Source organism: Mastomys coucha, unplaced genomic scaffold (assembly GCF_008632895.1).
Source record: "Mastomys coucha isolate ucsf_1 unplaced genomic scaffold, UCSF_Mcou_1 pScaffold3, whole genome shotgun sequence".
Taxonomy (NCBI): domain Eukaryota; kingdom Metazoa; phylum Chordata; class Mammalia; order Rodentia; family Muridae; genus Mastomys; species Mastomys coucha.
In genome coordinates this window covers 59,226,038-59,240,715 of record NW_022196909.1, presented here as the reverse complement: position 1 = coordinate 59,240,715, position 14,678 = coordinate 59,226,038, and the positions used below count along the sequence as shown (strand labels likewise).

Here is a 14,678-nt window from a genome sequence, read left to right as displayed (position 1 = left end):
CGCACACGCACACGCACACTCCACAGGCCATCTTCTTAATTTGGCTCATAGACAGACTGTTCAGATGGATGCAAACACAGAACAGATTTAGTTAAAAATCATGGTCCATTTATATGCTCATTGGCTATATTTGCTGCTCCTAGGTAGAGTCGCTCATTCTCCCTGCACCCCACCCCCAGATACCTGGCATTCCTAAGAACCCACTGCTGCTTTCCACTCTCTGCCAGGGCTATGAGAGCTGGGTGCAGGGCCCGTGGCTTCCTCAAAGGCCTCTCATCTCCAGCCAGCAAACGTTCTTTTATCTCCACTGGCTCCTGTACTGTCTCTGAACTCTGTCCGTGCCTCTCCAGTTTCCATATCTTTCTGGGAAGATATATATTGCATGCTTACCAGCTTCTGAGGAAACAATGGCCCATCTCTGCTGCTTCTAGAAAACTGAACAGGGAAGCTGCATGGTTGTCTTCAGTCAATTTGGGCGTTACATTTCATGCGGCTTTCTCTTCACTCAAAGACAAGCTTTTCAAGGACAACGGCTATGTCTTACATGTGCTTGCATCATTGTAGCCTACGATATTGTAGCCTGGCATGTGGTTGGTGCTCAGTATAGTATAAGGAAACAATGATGCGCAAGAAAGAAGATAGAGCAAACAAACAAAGACAGGTAGGAAGACAGGAAGGGCTGCTGGGATAGCTCAAATTAATGGCGCTTGTTACAAAACCTGACAACCCATGGACCTGAAGGGAGAACTGACTCCTGTAAATTGTCCTTTGAACTCCATTTTTATGCCATCAGCTGTTTGGGGGTGGGGGAAGTCATGCAGACAGGCAGACAGACAGACAGACAGATACATGCACACACACAAATAAATTAATGTGCTTAGTTAAACAAGAAGAGCGGGGGTAGATTTTGTTCACCTGGAACAACAAAAGGACAAAACTTAGAGAGAATTTTCTCGTTGATAAGGACAGGAAATGACACGGCCCAGTGTGCATAAGCAGTATATATTTTTATCTCCAGCTCCTTTCGCAATGTGTTTCATATTTAGAGCACATATCAAGACTCCATCTGTTTCCAGAACTTTCTGCTAACAGTTAGTAATCATGCCAAAACATACTCTAGGTCCAACTTGAAACCGAAGGATCAAATAGAATTTTTGATTTCTAATTTTGAGCCTGACATTAATTACAGCCATCATGCAATAAAGTGTCAGGGGCTTTTCTGAGAAAATGATGGACGTTACATGAACCCAGTGGTAAATGGAATAAGAAGCCGTTCTTCCAGAACAGAGCAAACGATCTCTCCTTGACAACTGTCATTCCTCATGAAACCTCACTGGCGCCAAATTTCTTGAGGTTTTTCACGTAAGGTTTCATGTCACCCCATGGTCCCAGTCAGTGACCCCCTGGGTGTGCTACCGTTGCCCTTCTTCATGCCTGGTACTCCATCTTTATCCTCAGCCTCTGTGCTTACGGGCTGCAATGGCCATTTGTTTTAGGTGTTTTCCACCTGCTAAGAACGCCTGAGAGTTAAGCTGGCACCCTGTGTGTTGTTAGCCCTGTACTTTCCGTCTTGGGTTGGATGTCTTCCTTCAGTTACTTCAAGGCAACTCCATAAATGGCTTCCATGTACTTCACATGCACCAAGGCAGGCAAGGAATGGCAGACGTAGAGAGCACAGTCTCTGTGTTAGAGAGATACCACTCTTCTCATCTAGCAGACATGATATGGCCAGCTAGGAGCTAGATCATAGTCATGTTGTCACGCAGCCCAGGATAGGCCAGCAGAAGCCACAGATGCTTGGAGTCTTAGTGAGCAGGGCCCTCCTGACCTCTCTTCGTCTCTATTATACTTGAAGCAAACTTAAAGCCAATGCCTTTAGGGAATTAAAAAAAAAATCAGATATTTTTTCTTATTAAAAGATCATCCTTTTATTCCGAATTGCCTCAATAATTTCATATTTTCAACTTAAGAAGTTGCCTACATTCTGTTTTGCCTCATAACAATTTTTTATAATTTTTTAAAAATATCTAACAGGAATGTATGAAATCTTGTCTCTCCTTAGCTAGATTGAAAGCTCCTGCAGGCCCAGGGACTAGGCTTTTAATCCCCTGCTGTCTCTCTGTAACTCTGGCTAGATTGAAAGCTCCCCTAGGCCTCAATCTAGGTTCCACAATCCTTTTCTTTCTCTCTGTAATTCCTGGTTCCATGCCCTGCTTGCTTGCATATATACCCATGGGAAGCCATGCCTTCAGCTGGAAAGCCAGCCTGATAGACGGTGCTGTAAGCCTAGGGGCTTAATATGCTGAGGGTTATTTGAGACTAGTTAATGCCTCTAGAGGTGGGGTCCAACGGGCGATGAGTGCCTGTTGTCATTTACCTGAATTTCATAGTCTGTAAGTACATATATGTTCCAGCATGAGATACAATGTGGAGTCAGTGGAGTTTCCTTATAAAGTGGAACAAGACAGTTTGAACTATGCTTTAACATGCATGAGCCCATATGTTTATAACTCACTGCAGTTAGGATAGACAGACATGCAAATATTCATGACATGTGCCCAAGTTAGCTTTCTGTTGCTGTGGTAAGCACTGTGACCAAAAACAAAGTGGGGAGGAAAGTGTTTATTTCATTTTATACTTCCAGGTAACAGTTTATCACGGAGGGAAACCAGAGCAGGAGGTGAAGCAGAGACTGTGTTGTGTGTGTGTCGGGGGGGGGGGGTGCTGCTCACTGGCTTGTTTCCCATGACTTGCACAGCCTGCTTTCTTAGCTATCTTAGGGCCATCAGCCTAGGGATGTCACCAGCCAGAGTGGGCTGGTCCTCCCACACCAATCATTAACAAAGACAATGACCCACAGACTTGCCAATGGGTTAATCAAATGGAGGAAGTGGCTCAGCTGAGGTTCCTTCTCCCAGGTGGCCATAGCCTGTGTCCCATTGACAGGAGCTACTTAGAACAAGAGGCGTGTCATATACCTGGCAGTGGTGATGCACACCTTTAATCCCAGCACTTGGGAGGCAGAGGCAGGAGGATTTCTGGATTCGAGGCCAGCCTGGTCAACAGAGTGAGTTCCAGGACAGCCAGGGCTACACAGAGAAACCCTGTCTCAAAAACACAAAACAAAACAAAACAAAACAAACAAACTTACAAAAAAACAAAAAAAAGTGTGTGTGTCATCTGTCATGTTAATAAATCCAAGCTAGGGTCATGCATTCTAGGTAGAATGGAGTTGTTAAAGTCTCTTGCTCTTGGCATAGCCTGCTGCTTTGCTGATCTGACTTCTGAGCAAACAGTGGTCCCTCACAGCTGGTCTCGATGCTTCAAGCTCTCTCTCCAGCCAAAGTGGTCATGGTTCCAGCTGTCTGTGTAATTAGTAATAATGCTACAGTTAATGGAGTAATAACAACCAAAACGATGGTCCTGAACACGTCCCGCCCTGTGCCAAGGAGGGCGTGGAGTCATGATTGAATAATCAACATATCGATGTGGCCACCGTAAATCTGCGCATGATTAAGTAAAACCCCTTCTAAATAAATAACTGTGAAGAAATGAAAACGGGCTTAAGAAGAAAATTAATAATAGTGTTGTGCTCGTCACCTTTTAAGAAATCAGCCCTTAAACTCCCTGTCTGTACTTTAGGAAAATACTATCTAATCATGATGGTTTAGAGGCTCATGGAGAACTGACTATGTGATTCTGAAAAGGAAAGCTTGGTCTTCTAGGCATTTAATTGAGAAAGTGAAAGTTCCCTGACCTTAGAAATTGCCAGGTGTCAAAGAATCCCCTGAAGGGTTAATAAGACTTACAGGGCCTCTTTAATTTAATAAGTGGTTGAAGTCTTTGCATAGGGCAGTGCCTGCTCCAAAGGGGCATCGGACCCAATACCGAGTAAGTATCAGTGCTCAGTCAAATTGTGTTGACGTGGCTCGTCAGGAAAGCATTTTTTCCATGGAGCAGGCACATGACACAGCCACTGACCAACCATAGCATCATTGAGAGTGTACTGGGCACAGGACATAGCTGGGATTTGAGGAACTGTCTTTTGCGTGTGCCTCTGGGTTCTCGAGCTGATTGCTGAATTTCTACGGGTCTGAGATTTCCTCCTGAGTGAGCAGAATTTGTGGGGCTAGGTATCTTCTAGGGTAGACATCGTGCACTTGGGATGTCGGTGAATGTAAATGGAAGCCAGAAAGTGTAGGTTTCCCATAGGGACGAGACGCAGTAGCCATCTCAGCAGCAAAGCAAATGCACTGTCAGTAATCCCTGTGAAGGCAAGGCTAGGAATGCATCACAAAACGCAACCAACACTAACAATCCCAGTAGATGTCAAAGAAAGTTATGCTTTGGTATTTCACTTGGTTATGAGGGCATGCATACACAAAATGTTGAGCATTCTGACTGACCCTGTCTACTGATCCCAGCTGAACCGCTGTGTAACATATGGCCTCGTAGGAGTGGGTGTCAGAATCCACGGACAGACTGAACACTGAAAATTTAATTCTTTTTAATTAAGGGATTTAACTTTGTCATTTTTTTGCATGACATTATGTGGCTGACTTGTGTTCATTCTCTTAAGAATGAGTGTTATTAAAGTGCAGGAACAGCTGGTTCTCATGCGGGCCCCAGCCCTTCTCTATAACCTCAGCCGCCCAGGCAGGAGGCAGGAGGATCATTTGAGTCCATGAATTTGAGGCCAGCTTGAAGGAACAAAGACCCTAATATCAAAAATGACAACAAGACAAAAGAAAGAACAAATTACTCCTGAAGAATAGGTGAGCCCAGAGGACAAGCCTCTGCTGATTAGATAATAGTTATTATAGATACAGTTAAAGAAAACAGGATTTGAATCCTACCAGCACTCTTGCTATACCGTTGGTGTGTGTGTGTGTGTGTGTGTGTGTGTGTGTGAGTGTTTTCCAGTATGCAGGTGCCCCACAGAGGCCAGAAATTCTGGATCCCTTTGTAGGTCTAATTACAGGCAGTTGTGAGCTGCCCACCATGGGTCCTCTGGAGGAGCAGCATGCTTTCTTAACTGCAGAGTCAACTCTTCAGTTCTGTAAAAATTCCTTAACCTAAGTATTATGGATGCTAATTCACTCATCCATCCAATCTCTTCAACTTGTAGGAGGGATCCTGATGAGCAAGGCAGAAAAGCTCACAGAGTTTTTGTATTGTCAGATGGCTTGGCAACTAAACCCTCAGTACAGGCAGCCAGACCCCTCCGTGAAAGTCTGGATCCCATAGCTAGTGAGGACACTCAAGCTCATTTTAGGCCAGGGCAGTGGCAAAGCCGGATTTCAGCACAGCAAAAGTCAATAGACAAGTTGCATTCTGAGACTGAAATGGTTTTGCGTGCTTTCTTCCTCCTAAAATGCAGGTTGTGTGCTTTCAGAACTTTCATAGATTTGCATTCAGTTCCTCTGACTGCTTTTAAGGTCAGCTCATAGGGGTGACAAAGCCAGCTCTGCAAACGCTCACCAGACAGGCATGCTGGGAGTAGACGGCAGTGCCCACAAAGTGAAGGGAACCCTGGGTGAGGAGGCAGTAGTGAATTCAGGTTCATAAGCTGGCGTCGTCCGTTTGAGAAGTCACAGTGGGGTGAGCCTCTACATAGCATGAGAGATGCCGTGAGTGGATGTCAGCGGCCACAAAAGTCAGTCTTCAGTAGAATCCTCAGTAGAAAGGCCTTGACCTCAGAAGAGCTGGGACCTTGTTCTAGGCCGGATCACATAACAAGCTAAAATGAAAGGAGAAAGTTTCAGGTTGTCAGGGCTGTTGGCATTGTCCTTGTAGTAAGTCTCGGCTCTTTCCTCAGGTTCTTTGGGCTGCAAGGGGGTTTTCCTCAAGGTAGCAAAATGGCTTAGTGGCCAAGGTACTTGCGACCCAGCATGTCGATCTCCATTTGATTCCCAGGTCCTATATAGTAAAAGGAGAGAATTGACGCCCACAGACTGTCCTGTCCTTCGGCACACACGCTCTCTCCCTCTTTCCCTCCTCTCTACTTGCTTTGCTTTCTCCTTGCTTTGACAAAACATTTGAAGAAAGCAGCTCAAGGTAGGGTTGACTTTAGCTCATAGCTCTGAAGGATTCCATTCATCATAGCCTGGAGGTATGGTGGGAGGAGCCGGAAGCACTGGTCACATGGCTTCTGCAGTCAAGGACCAGAGGGATGAATGGAGTGCTCTCAGCTCCCTGCCTCCTCTAGGACTCCAGCACAAAGAATCCTAGCCCCCACCCCACATGGTTAGGACAGGCTTCCACATCTCAACCCAACCCAGAAACTCTCTCACAAATGTGCCCATGGGTTTGTACCTTGGTGACTGCAGAGCCTGTCAGGCTGACAGTCAGAACTAACCATCCAAGACAACGAAAGAGGGCTACAGTTAAAAAATAAAAATCAATGAAAGGAAGGGGCAAACCAGAATACAGAATACAGATAGCAGACAGAGTAGCCTAAAGCAAAGAGCAAAATGCACAGCCTGGGGGGTCTATTGGAAAGAAGTGTGTTTTCTCCCCCATGAGCCAAGATGTGTTTACGCATTTGTAAACAACATTGTATCTTTTGCTACATTTTGGTTTCTTCAAAGTGAACCCAGTCTAAACGTTCGCTTACTCACATTTTAATAAGGTTAAAGTTCAAACTGCAAGGTATAGCTGGTAGGCCTAACATCTTGGGCAAAAAGAACATCCTAGAGGATTTATAACAAGGCGTAAAAGATGTGAATATTAATTCCCCTCCTCCTAGCATGGGGAATTGGACCAGCCTATTGAATCCCTCCCAGCCATCAAGCTTTGGTGCCACCCCTTCCTCTATATGTTACTGCAGAAGGAGTGAGTTAAGGACGGATCAAAGGGCCCTCAAGGCAGGAAACGGAAGACGTGTTATGTTTTGCTCTTTGCAGACTTTATTTTTTTTATTTTTGTCTTTTAAGGTGTATGTGTGTTTGTGGTATATGGTTATTAGTGTGAACGTGTGCATTTCTGCATGGGGGTGTGCATGAAGGCCCAGGGCTGACAGCAGGTGTTTTATAATCACTCTTCACCTTTACTTTTATTTAATTTTTTTATTGCTTGCATTTCATATGTTAATATAATAAATTTCATCTTCACCCCATTTCCCTCTCTTACTCAGCTACCGCCTCTTTTCTCACCTTTATTTTTTGCAATGGGATAATCCCACAGACTGGGCTAAGCTGGCTGGCCAATGAGCGTCAGAGATCTGTCCATGTCTCCTTCCACCTGAGTTTAGCATTGTGACTATAGGCATACTTCGTGGCTTTGAGATGGCTCCTGGGAATCCAAACTCAGATCTTTGTGCTAGTTTGACAGGGACTTTACTGATGAGCCTTATCCCCCATCCCTTGTAGATCTACAAGATGCTGTTTGACATGCAGGCTTTGGACCTACAAAACTATGGCTTATACCACAGGTGCTGCACAGGTGCTGTGCATTGGCCCCTCCCCAGGAAAGTCCATTGTGTCTTTCTGGTCCTCTGTGCTACCTTTTGGTTTCTTTAAAGTGAACGCAGTGTGTAAGTCTTCCTGCTCTCATCTTAATAAGGTTAAAGTTCAAATTGTAAAGTTCAGAAGTCAGGGCTAAAATTTTTGGGAAAAGAAAGTCTTCCTAAAGGATGTATAATAGGTTAGATAAAAATGTACCAGAAGAACCCAACTTGGAGTCATTCTTGTTGAGAACAGTTACCAAGAAGTGAGGCAGGCAAATAGAATAGTCTTCAAAAAACATAACTCATACACAGATTGGATTCCCAGAGCTCATGCAACCCCCCCAGTCCTCATTTTCTTTTGGTCTTTGTTATACCCTTGGCTAGTAATTAGATGCTTTTATTTTGTAAAAAGATAACCTGGATGGTTTTTTTGTTGTTGTTGTTTGTTTTTTCCACAGTGGATCTGATGCTAATTGATTACCTCATCTGAAATGGTAATAACATTTTCTTCAGTAAGTAAGGACCATTCTCAACATTTGGTAGAATTGTTAGGAGTTTATTGGAGAGTCTCACGGTTGTCTAATGAGGTGGTAGAGTGAATTCTCACCTTTTCTTACTGAGGAATCTGTGTGGCCAGGAGGGGCAGGGACTCTTTCATTCTGATCCTTTGCTTAGACAGGACCAGGACCAGAGCTCACATTCTGTCCTGGGCATTCTTCCCACTGCTGAATACAGCTGTGGTGACCGATGAAGAGAGAGACTTCATGACTTAGAGTTAATCCAGCCTTCTTTTTGCTTCTTGCCTTCTCCCATCCTGATGTGAAGTTATGTGAGACATAAGATGCCCATATAGTTTATGTGCACACATGTACACTCGGAGTGTCCTGCTCTGTTACTCTCTGCCTTGCTCCCTCGAGACAGAGTCACTGAACCTGGAGTTATGGTAGCTGGCAGCCAACAGACCTCAGGAATCCTCTTGTCCCTGCTGCCGCACAGCTCTGGAACTACGTTGCCATAGCTGTCCGTTTACCTGGGCTTTGCATCTGAACTCAGCTCCACACATAGGAGGCAAGCACTCTTACCCACTGAGCCATCTTGCTAGCCCCGAGAACAGATTTTTTTTTGCCCTGTAGCTTGGCAGCATCTTCCTTCTGGAGCTGTCTGGGTCCATATCTAGTGTGGGCTCTATATTCAGACTCTGAGAGAAATAAAGCTTGGGTTTTGATCTTAGCAGATAGAGACTGCCCATTATTTAAAGAGCTACACCAGTACACTCAGCGCTTGCCTCTTGTCTCACAGTCTCTCAGGAGTACAACAAGGCGCTTTTTTTTTTTCTCATTAAAACAAGTAGCACCTTAATATACAGTTAGGTGTGTCTGTTTATCCTTGGGAAACAGGGGACTCCATGTCTCAAAGACACACAAGGGGTCAGGGGCAGCCACAAACTAATGCTGAAAGTGGTCCATTGCTGGTGAGTTTATTGTTATAGCACCAAGAATAAACACTGAATGAAGTTGTCTGGAGGGGTGTGTGTGTGCATGTGTGTGTGCGTGTGTGTGCGTGTGTGCAGACTGTGGAATGTTATCGAGTAAAGAGAAAGTGAAAGGAGTCCCACTTGGTGCTGGTATTTATTTATCTCCTACAAAAAGGAGAATTTCACTATTGGAGTTTTGCTCTTTGGAGACTTTTGCCAAATTCTTAACAATCTGTAGGGCTTGATTTTTCATTTTTTTAAAAAAATGCCGCTCTGAGAACAAGGGTCTATGTAACTAGGATGTGTTTGTTTTTGTTTAAGTCATTCAGAGGGGGAAATCGTCTCTTGACCATTGTTAAAAGAGAGGTTTCAATCAAAGGAAAAGTCTCCATATTCTAAAATATACAAACAGTTCTTTGAAATGGATGCCAAATCAAACTCTAAAAGGGACGTTTTCCTTGCAGAAGTTTTGAGTTAATTCTGTGTGCAGGGCTTGAGTGGAAAACCTTTGAGACCGTTGGAGGAACGAGTTGCAGAAACGCCACACTTAGCTTCCGAAGTTACATAAGGAGCTTTGTCTTACAGTAGTCCAGAGCTGAGCCACTTGTCCCTGGTTTTAGCCTAAATCTTAGTAACAAAGAGAAAGGAATCCTTTCAGACTAAGTCAGAGTTCCAGTTAAGTTGAAGGGGAGACTTTGGTTTCTGATGACATTGGATCTGAGCAGCCACATGAGAAAGCATACCAGCTCTCATGGATAAAAAGTAGGTGATTGTTCTTGGGTTTTGTTTTCTTTCATTGTTTGAGAAGGGGTGTCTATTTAAATAGCCCCAGATTGGTCTTCAGTTTGCTATCCTCCTGCCTCATCTGCTTGAGTGTTGGGCTACAGGGATGTGCTACCATCCCTGGTTAAGTAGCTCCCCAATGTTAGTTTTTCATCAACTTGATAGAAGCTAGAGTCATCTGGGAATTAAAAACCTTCCTTGAGAATATGCCTCCATTGGATTGGCCTATAAGGCAAGTCTGTGAGAGTACTATTGATTGATGATTGATTCAGAAGGTCCCAGCTCACTGTCGGCAGTGCCACCCTTGAGCAGGTGGCCCTGGATGGTAGAAAAGAGCAGGCTAATGAGCTAAGGACAGCAAGCAGCATCCCTCCATTGGCCTCTGTCTCAGTTTCTACTCCCAGGTTTTAACTTTGAGCTTCCTCTCTGACTTCTCTCAGTGATAGAGCTTAACCCGTAAGGTGGAATGCATCCCTTCCTCTCCAAGTGGCTTTTGCACATGGTGTTTTTCATGGCAATAAGGAAGCAAATGTGGACACCTGTTTTGAAAGGAATTCTATGTGGTCTCCTGTCAGGATTCTATTTGCACACAAGTAGTAGGTGCCAATGAGGCAAGCCGGGTGTGGAAAAGGGACACAGTTTTGTTTGTTCCCCACCAATAACTATCTGGGTCTCGGGTTCAGGGGGCAGCTTCCTTTCTTGATAAAGGCTCACTGTCATTGCCGCCTGCCATGCCTACCTCTGACACTCTGTGAACATTAAGCCAGGTGTCTGTAAAAACAGTGAAAGTTTCAAAATGGGGGAATGTGAGTACCTTAGTTAGGGTTTTACTGCTGCGAACAGACACCATGACCAAGGCAACTCTTAGAAAGACAACATTTAATTGGGGCTGGCTTACAGGTTTAGAGGTTAGTCCAGTATCATCAAGGTGGGAGTATGGCAGCATAGTGCAGGAGGAGCTGAGAGTTCTACATCTTCATCTGAAGGCTGCTAGAAAAAGACTGGCTTCCAGGCAGCTAGGACAAAGCCCACTCCCACAGTGACACACCTACTCCAACAAGGCCACACCTCCTAATAGTACCACTCCTTAGGCCAAGCATATACAAACCATCATAGTGAGATTCCATATTTAAATGTGATTATAACTATTGACAGGCAATGTCTGTGTAAGGCCTGATTGTTTCCTGGGACTGAAGTTAAAGGATGTGTTGTCCATAGGATAAGGGAGCAAGGCAGGGCAGGGGTTATAGCAAGAGATGCACTGTAGAACTTGGAGGTGGGGAGTGCAGGAGATCTGTGGGTATGTGGGTAATTCAGGTGAGTTTTGTGGGCTGAAATCCACATAGGTATAACATTACAGGCAAGGCAGCTGATTATATAGACACAAGTCAGAAGAAACAGACACATTGCCACAAAGACAATTTGTAATTGTATAATTGACAATTGTAATGCCATGCCTTTACTCTTGCCTCGTGTGTGTATATATGTATGTGTGTGTATGTGTGTGTGTGTGTGTGTGTGTGTGTGTGTGTGTGTGTGTGTGTGATATCTTTCATCTTGGTCTCCAAGAAGGGCTTCAAGGTGCTCAAAGGAAGCAGGACAGGTTTCTGACTCCAAAAGAACTTAGATCAGTAAAGGTGGCAGGGTGATTTTTGTCCCTTTGCAAACCCATACAGGGTACAAGTGGAAGCCCCAGGAAGCATAAGAGGCGAGATTGCTAGGGCCCATGTGATGGAGGAAGTAGCTCCCAGTAGGAAGGGATTGTGAGGCAGATTTTGAAGGCTGTTTACAATTTCAAGAGGAGAAAAGGGTTCAAGTGGAGGAGAAGTGAAACAGAATACCGAGGCAAAGTTGGACACCCTGAGCAGGCCTGTGATCCTAACTACCGAGCAGGCAGAGGCCTGGAGGAATCCCTTTGGAGAATGAAGTTCAGTTCCCTCAGAAAGCTGCAGAGTGAGTTGAAGGTCTACAGGGTGAATGATGGAGATCCTGTCTCAAAATATAAAGTAAAGAGGGCTAAGAATAGCTAGCTCAGTGGTAGAGTGCTTACCCAGCATGTAGAAGGCTCCAGGTTCAATCCCCAGTATGGTCAAAGGGAAGGAAAGGAACGGAAACCAAGGCAAAGGAAGTGGGGAAGTGTGGGTAATAGAGAAAGTGGAAAGAATCCAGGTTGACTTGGAGCATGCAAGCCACAAATGAGAAAGAAAGTGAGGTGGTCATCTGGTTCAGGATCTAGGTTTGGGGCCTTGGGCAGTTTGGACTGTACAGAATGCCCTAGGGTCTACATTGGCTCATCACCATGCTAAGCCCTCTTAGTCTATCTTGGAGAACTATTCAACTGTAGGTTGGATTTTGTGTGATTCTGTCTTGGAGTCATCCTCCATCTGAAACCAACTCCTTCTCCTGGCTTGTCTTGTGGATCAGTGTGAGATCTGTTGGAAGATGTCTTAGTTATGTTTCTATGGCAGTGGTAAAACACCATGACCAAGGCAACTTATACAAGAGGGACCCTTGGGGCTTATGGTTCCCAAGGGTTATGGTCTACACTGTCAGGGACAGCAGACAGCAGACATGGCAGCTGAAGTTGGAAGCTGAGAGCCCATATCTCAAACCACAAACAGGAAACAGAGCCAACAACAGGGAATGGCATGAGGCTTTTGAAACCTCAAGATCTGTCCCCATTGACACACTTCCTTCCACACGGCTATGCCTTCTAAGCCTCCTAAAACAGCACCAGCAACTGGGGATCAGTTATTCAAATGCCTAAGAATTATGGGCACATGGGGTAGGGGCATCTCATTCAAACCACCCCAGAGGGCTAGTCTGAGGCTGGGTTGGGCTTTGATGTGGAGGGGCCACTTTATAGGACAAATGTCAAACTCTGTCCAAAAAATACAGTCTGTGTATTAGAGGACAGTAGAACTTAGCCTCCTTTTTCAATGTCACATGCCTTTCTTCCCAAGCAGAATCTTTTATAGAAGACTCTGGTTGGTACCTTGGGCTCAGTGTGTGCACTCAATCAGGAACTTCAGCATTTAGAGTCTCCATTCATGGGTTTTCTAGCTTGCACCTGAAAATCAGTAACAGAGGTAAGAAGAAGAGAAGGACACTGTTTGCCATGTGCTTTCACTGTTCTTCTGTGGCACGAGCCAAGGAGCCTAAAGAATATAAAATGTGATTTACCTTGGCTCGCATCAGTGATATGGACAATATCCAAATTCAAGGCAGGGTCAGTTATGGCAAGAGGTGGCAGATGCCAGTTTCCCAGGCCGTATCTCAGCTCCATCCCCACAGCTGCCCCTGAGAGACTTCCTTTATCATCAGCCTTGGCTAGACTGTCTTCATCGGAGTTGACTTGAGCGGGTGGCAGTAGGGCCACACAGTTCTCGGGTCAGGTCCTGGGCCACTGTGTACTCATCCGCTCCACTGTAACCTTAAGGGAATTACTTCTTTGAGCTTTGAATTTGTCATTCAGAAAGTGGGGTTGATAGCCCAGCTTCCCTTGTGGAAGATTTACTTATAATGTAAGTGGCAGGGGTTATTATGGAGGTCATACTGCCTGCTGACCAGAGCTGTGGTAGAGCTGCCTCAGCTGCTGGGTTGGCCACTCTTCCCTTTAAGCCAAGCTCCACTCACACCGTGGGATGCTATAAATATCAGATCACTTAGAGGGCCTCAGATCCAGTTGTGGAAAATCAGAGAGAGTCTGGTTGGTTAAGCAGTCACCAGATCTGGTTCGCAGCCCATCAGCCAGGAATGGTAGGTGAGAGTGTTCCCGGCACCATGGCTTTGGGCTTGAAGGCAATGCTGCTCAGAGTTTTCCACTGCAGACCTCAGAGGGCAAGTGAAAACACAGGGCTCCTTCACCACGCTCCCCCAGCCCATTGGCATCCATAATTACCCCTAAGGAGAGCGTTTTCAAAACTCAATTTTATCTAAGAAAAACTCACATGAAGTTTTTGTCTGTTTTAATGTATGATATCTTAAGTAACCACTATCACTTAGCTATCCTGTAAGAAGCCTTTCCACTTGTTGTTTTCTTCTGTCTCATGGCTTCCTACCAGCTAAACTTTGGTGTCTAATACGTAAGATGTCAACCAAATTCCTACTTTTAATATAGTCCAAGTCACCACTAGCTCAAGCCATGAGAAAGTACCAGGCAGCCCTCTCTGTATTCTAGCTTTAAAAAATAAAAATAAAAAAGGAAAAAAGAAAGAAATAAAGAATTTTTTTTCTTAGGAACAATTTATCAGTTTAGTTGTAATTTTTAAAATAATCTTAATTGACCACATATGCTATCAAATAAGAGTGGCTCTTGTAGCGTCTGGCCCCTGCCCCTGCCCCTGTCTCCATGTGCCCCCTCCTGTGCACATGCGCACTTCACTGCTTTCTGCCAGGATGTCAGAAAATTAATTACGCTGCACCGGATAGATACCATCACAGGAAAGCCGCCCCAGATTCAAGATAAGATGACGATATAGAAGCTGTTATTTTTAGGGGGAAAGACTACTGCTTCCCAATCTCCTCGCCTCATTTTCCTAGTTTCTCTCGTTTTAATTCCGGCTCCATGTTTTCGTGGCCATTGCTCATTAGTGGTTTTTAATTTTTCTGAAACTGAAATAGAGTCTGAAAGGGTGGATTTGCCCCCTTTTCCCTCCCTTTTCTCCTCCTCTTTTTTTTTTTCCTGGCTAATCGGAGGAACGCAGCCACATCTGAAGCCACTTGGCTCATTATGAATTTCATGGAAACTGATTCTCTGAAAGTGTTTCCATATGTGTGTTCCCAATATATCCCATCCTCTCTAAATGGGAGCACAGACGTGTGCATGGGCTGGAAATGGCTTCAGGATGTGACAGAGCAGTCATATGACTCGAGGCACCGTGGGTGGCCCCTTCTGAAAGACAGGGTGTCCTGGGTGCTGGCCTCCTTCCTGCGGCGGATCTGGTTTCAAAGACTATCCACCCTTTCTTTAAA

General features: G+C 44.9%; 1 protein-coding gene across 9 annotated transcripts in view; it reads left to right on the top strand.

The window, feature by feature from the left end:
- Nucleotides 1-14,678, top strand: part of Runx2 (RUNX family transcription factor 2) — a 313,975-nt gene that overhangs the window by 179,457 nt on the left and 119,840 nt on the right. The gene's annotated exons all lie outside the window — the stretch shown is intronic.